The sequence below is a fragment of the Phasianus colchicus genome, chromosome 1, assembly GCF_987193195.1.
Source record: "Phasianus colchicus chromosome 1, bPhaCol1.hap1.1, whole genome shotgun sequence".
In the NCBI taxonomy this organism is placed as follows: domain Eukaryota; kingdom Metazoa; phylum Chordata; class Aves; order Galliformes; family Phasianidae; genus Phasianus; species Phasianus colchicus.
In genome coordinates, this window is record NC_143436.1 from 178,663,891 (window position 1) to 178,669,890 (window position 6,000).

Sequence of the window (6,000 nt, forward strand, 5' to 3'; positions counted from 1 at the left end):
TCTTTAATATCCTTACTAATATGCCATAAAAGAAACATCTATCATCATGTTAAAATGTTAATTTTATTATCAAGATTTCTTTTCCTATTAAATAGTTGAACTAACACCTCTGTTATGTTGAAATTTGAAAAAAACTCCATTTTTGTATATAAGGATGTGATATTTATAAATAAAGTTCTAATAACTTGTGAAAGAGGACACCTTTTCATCTCAAGTATGCAACCAGTAGGATAAAGTGTTGCTTGAAGAAGGCAGCCTTTAACAAATACACAGAGAGAAAGAAATACACAATGTGTAGGAAATATGGCTTGTCTTTTCTTAGAAAATAAACATTCCTCCAAGTCCTGTATGCTCGTATTCAAATATCACTTTACAAAACTACAGACAGCTGAAATGAGCAGTGCACACAAAAGTATTATACACCCATCAATACTGAAACAAATTTGATTTAGCTTCAGTTTTCAAATGCCCATATATTCTAGATACTTTTTAAACAATATAGTTCTGCAAAAGTTACAAATAGAAATGGCACATAAGTTATATATTTTAAAGTATGCACGCTCAATGCTGTGCAGTATTACTGCTTATGTGAACTTCAAAATCTCTTAGAGTCTTGCAAAAAGAGAACAGCAAAAAAAGTACAAAATCCAGTACCTGTTTTATGATGAAGTCTTCCAATGCCCAGGCTTTCTGCAACTTAATTTCACACTGCCAGAGCTTCTGTATTAAATGCCTTTACCTCCTTAAAAAAAAAAAAAAAGAAGAAGAAGTATGTCAGCACAAGCCCAGACGAAACTCCAAATCCGGGAAAATAAAATTAACCATGCAGATCAAAGGCAGACGAGCACTGAGACCAAGTGCCTGTAATCTGATCAGTGATCAGTTGCCATACATCAAAGGCAGTGCTTTGGAGAGGAAAAAGAACTCTTTTTTTTTTTCTTTCTTTTTTTTTTTTTTTTTTCTTTGCTTTCCAGCAGGTAGTTGTGCTGTTAAATTCTGCCTTTCAGTACTCTAGTTCTTTTGTTAAAAATCGATCACTGGTTTCTTTCCCCCTTTTACTTTCTTGTGCTGGGAGAATGCACATGATTCTGACATGCTTGGAGTTGAGTGGCTGGATCTGTAGCTTTTTTGAGTTCCCAAGCTGTGTTGTGGATTGTGTGTTGGAAGCTTTCCCCAGTGCCAGCGGGTTCCGCTTTATCCCTTTCATCTCACTGAGCTGCAGATCCCATGACATCATTCAATGCTGTGGGACTGGTTAGAGAGCTATAATACAGCCTGTGGGGGAATTCAGCTAAAGAGCAACAAGAGTTTGCATGATTTCTAATCGGGTTAGTCCATTGTAACAAACCCAAGGCTCACTTCAAAGTTTGCATTGTATTTAAGTTTCCTCCCAAGAAGGCAGAATAGTGTAGCTATAAGGATTTCTCAAAAAGATGCTTTATAATTTTGTCTACAACAGGAAATTACAATTTTTCATAAAGCTCTGCAAGTCAAACACGTAGGTCAGTTTGCTAGGCAGCTGTAACAGATGACAGAAAGTTCCTTCTGCTTATCTCTTCGTAGAGGTTTGCAGGGGAGGAAGTGGTGTGTTTTGTGCACTGGAATTGGTGTTTTACTTTGGTTTTGATTTTGCATTGGCAAAAGCAAGCACAATAGTGTGCTCTTACTCCCTGGTTTGTGTGTTCACTGCTGCTTACTGTGTGGCCTTTGCAAATTATTTATTTAGTCTGGTTCATCAGTGGCTTATGATTCCTTTATAGAAATGAGCCATGAAGCCACTGTAATTAACCCTCAGTAGCTTTTTGGTGTGAAAGTGCTTTTTTTTTAGGTAGGATAGATTCAAAGTGGTCACCATTTGCCGTCAGCAGAAGGAGACCTTGAGGGAATAAAAAGCTATTGGCAGACATCCCCTGTTCTGCTGTAGTTCATAGCCCCAGAAACTGCTGGAGAATTCTGTGCAACCATGGGAAAGCAGGAGAATTCTCAACACAGGGCAGATACATAGGAAATGGACAACAGAGCTTCATTTATTCTGGTTGAGGCAAAGTTAGCTTTTGAGGCAAAGTCAGCTTTTGGCATAGGGAATAACTCAGCTCTCTATGCTTCAGCTGCTAATAATACATGCAAATATCAAGCAGGATGGCTTTTAGGATAACTAGTCATACTGAAGATATCTCTGCAGTTCCCGTAAGCATATACCCATACTTTGGGTATACCACATGTGCAGATGAAAGTGATATTAGCACGTCAACTGGTAGCCATTGCTAGAGCCATGCGAATATTTGCACGCTGAGAAGTCATTCAAATGGCAAAAGTAAAAAAGTAAAAAAGAGGAAATACGGTTGCACTGAGCATTAAAAACAAAAGCAAACCACATGTGGATAAAGGAGACGGGACAGCTGAGTGTGAGGGTGCTAAAGCCAATGTCTGGATGCGGTTCTTCACCCCCTGTCCTGCCTGAGGCTGGAGCCTCCTGCCCTGGCCCCTGACCCCCTGGCAGCTCCTTCTGCTCCCCGCACAGCTCAGCTCTGCCTCCCGCTCCCCTCAGCTCTCCGAGTGCTGCCGCCGCTCTCGGTAGCTGAGGGAGCCTTCTGCTGGCTGCCTGGTGTACTGTGCGCAGCTCCCTGCCGGGGGTGAGCCCTGCGTGCCCCTGGGATGGAAAGCACTTCCAAACAGATCCTTGTGAGAGGTGCTCTGTAATGTGACCTTGCTGCTGGTTGGACGTGATTTAAATGTTTGGGATCAGCTTACCAGGTAGAGCTTTGGGGGATGTTCTGGGAATTGGGATGGAGGAGAATTGTTGCAGGTGCAAACAGTACATGCAGGTAATTAATTGACTTTCAGGAATACACTGTTGGGAAAATATGTAAACAAACCATCAATTTCTGTCTGAGTAAAAGAAGGTTATTCGAGCTGCTTACTTCTATTTTAACATTAATTTGCACTCTTCTGATATAAAACTCAATGGAAGATTTCTTGATAACAGTCCATTCTTTGCTTTCATGATAAAATTGGAATTGCTTATGTCGAAATAAAATGTGCAGGTGAGCTGTAAATAACAGAAATAACCCTTTTCTGTTCATTTCAAAAGGAGCTTTTCTTTAAGAACAGCACTCTTCACAGAAAGCACCTCTTAGTTCTCTGGGTTTTCAATAAGAGCAAGTCCTGAAGGTCTGGCAGAGGTCTTTGATCTTTCTTTTGTACATATCAAAAAGAGAAGTGAGGTTAATTATTACCAATTTAGCCTTTAAAGCTTAAGCATTACATTTTGTCTTTATGACACTATTTTTCTCAGTGGAACCTGGCAGCTTGAGCGATCTGCCATTTCCTATTTTATGACTTCTTCAAAATTTGACCAGAAATGTGTAGTAATAACAATAATAACAAATGAATATTTTTCCAAGGGTTGATAATTATCTTCTCTCTGTATGTAAAATGAGGATAACATGTATAGTGTGATTTGTGTAAGGCACACAACAGACACGCACCAGAGTCGAAGCAGAATCTACATAATGTGACTCTTGTTTGCACCTCCTTATCACCAGCTCTGCTTCCCCCTGAGGTTACTAATCCAGGAAAGCATTCAAGCACAAGTGGTCTGATGAAAATCCTTTAGACATGTTTGATCATAATCACTGAAATTGCTGGGATAGAAAATGAACTAAACTTATTGAAACTGAGTATTCAAATTCTGGTTAACTTCTTAGGGATCTAGAAGATGTTTCTAGAAAAAGTTCTTATGTTTTCTCTGTGTAATCAGAGAGAGAGGTGTCTCTGGAGTACTGCAGAGGGAGATGCTGTCTTCATCATTTGAGGAAGACATTGAACTTTTCTAAACTTTGAAGGACTCTTCCTTGAGAAATATTCAGGTGTTGTTGCTTTATTTTTATCCCTTTTATTTCTACTCTGTTAGGACCTCAAGCTATTAAGGAGGTTGCTTCATCTTTCTCCTAAGGATCAGGCAAGAATTAGACAAGGCATGTAAGTTAGGCAGGTGAGATCCCATTATAGGAGTTTCTAGGAAAAACAAACCAAGCTAAGGCTTCTATTCATGTCCACAGTATTGGATCAAAACCACAAAGGATAGTCAGCTGATAGAAATGAACTTTTTAGAGAAGTTTCTTAAATATAATGATTTTTTGGAACAATTCTTTGAGGGTAAAGCAATCAAAAGTGTCAAAGAATTGCCAAAGGCTGCACAACCTCTTGTCCTATTTTTATAAAAGCTCTTCTCATATAAGTAAAGTACATACTGTATCATACGCGTCAAATGCTTTACCATGTTGTCTTCCATCACTTCATTTACGTCAGTTCTTAAGAATTCCAGCAGGTCCAAAGAAGATGTCAGAAATCACCGTAGGGAATGCAGTGCCAACTCAGTGTGGCCAATGATGCAGTCATCATTTGCACTAACCACAACCTTTCAAAGTGCGGCATAGACACTGAATATGCTATCACAAATGTCGAGTCTGCAGCATCAGAGCAGCTGCAAACTTTCATCATGTACAGATATATATGGGGCAGTTATATCTAGATGATAAGCTATGGACTACCTATTTGAAGAGATAGAAGTCTATTTTCAGAGCCTTTTGTGCCAGGTCAGCACTGGCTCTGAAGCAGCAGTTGTCATTTTTGGTCACAGATGTAGTGAGAAATGTTGATCATCATCCTTCTAAAGTATTAAAGGGTTATCATTCCACGAGACTCATCATTCCTGTGGTCAGGAGAGATGCTTTAGAATGCACAACCCATACTCCAGCATGATTTGCACTGCCATCCCAATGAAGGCTTTATCAGTAATACCCCATCACATGTTGCTGGCACAGGTTTTGCTGATACTTACTCCAATGCTTTGCGAATGTGCTTACAATGACTTTTATATTGGGAAGGTTCATAAGAACTTCAACTACAGCACTTTAGGCAGAAAACTCAAGACCTCTGACTGGCTCACTTGTCATGAAATATGTCATCAATTTTACCATTACCTGCAACACTTTGCACAGCAATGTGTCTGAGTCAGTGCTAGCTTTGAATATAGCCCTGGCAGTTTTTGACTTTCAGGGAAAAAGACCTATATGCTATTTATATACATTGCACAGATCAATCACGGCCACATGACTTATGAGGTGCTTGGGATTGTGTCTTCTCGGTCCTGAATTTTCTTCACTGTTTCCCCGTGGTTTTTTTTTTTTCCCCATGACTCTTTATACAACCCAACTTTGGTTTCCTTATGAGTAGCCTAAGATCTAAGCAAAATTGGGGTTTTTTGTTCTTGGCTTACCATGTGAATCACTATAAGGGAAGCCTCAAGAGCACTTCCGCAGGTGGATAATGCAGATGGTTGGGAGTTTGGCTTTGAGGTCGTCCTCAAGGATAATGGAGATGCACCCTGTAGGAAGTATTAGTTAATTCACCTGCGATTGGGAGTCAGAAGTTGTGGTTTTATTCCTGGTTCTATCACATGAGTATTACTTGAGGCAAGTTGCTCTTTCTCACTGGATCAGATCCTTGGTTGTGTAAGTTAAAACTAAATCAAAGAAGCTATGGCAGGTTAAGCTGTACACCCATCCAGTCCTCCCTGGTATATTTTCCTATGTCTTTAAAAACTATGTAAAGATAATTATTTGTAATACTGTACTTCACATAATGCAAAACAATTCTGTATGAATTCCAAACCAAAAGGAGCTTCCAAAGTCTGCATTTAAAGGGAATTGTAAGCGTCCCTCAGGCACCAGTGCCCTTTTCATTACACTGTGCACTCACTTCACACGGCCTTTAGCTGTCACATACACCCAGGAAGTGAATTAACAGCATAAGAGAGTTGTGTCTTTGTAATTGTTCTTCAGTATTTAATTAAGTGAAAATAGGAAAATTCTTTCTTCTGTTACTGGTCTTCTCACTTGTACTGAAAATGGTCCTTTGTGATTTTCTACCTGTTGTGGTGACTGAAGCTCTGTGCCAGCACACAAACTTCAAGCACTTACCATTCTTTTCAGAGGC

At 39.6% G+C, this 6,000-nt stretch overlaps 1 protein-coding gene across 1 annotated transcript in view; it reads right to left on the bottom strand.

The window, feature by feature from the left end:
• Positions 1 to 1,285, bottom strand: part of TNFRSF19 (TNF receptor superfamily member 19) — a 54,249-nt gene extending 52,964 nt beyond the window's left edge. Inside the window, exon 1 of the mRNA XM_031615712.2 lies at positions 655 to 1,285. The gene's annotated coding sequence lies outside the window, so the exon portion shown is untranslated. The remainder of the gene's footprint in view (positions 1 to 654) is intronic.
• Positions 1,286 to 6,000: the final 4,715 nt, after the last annotated feature.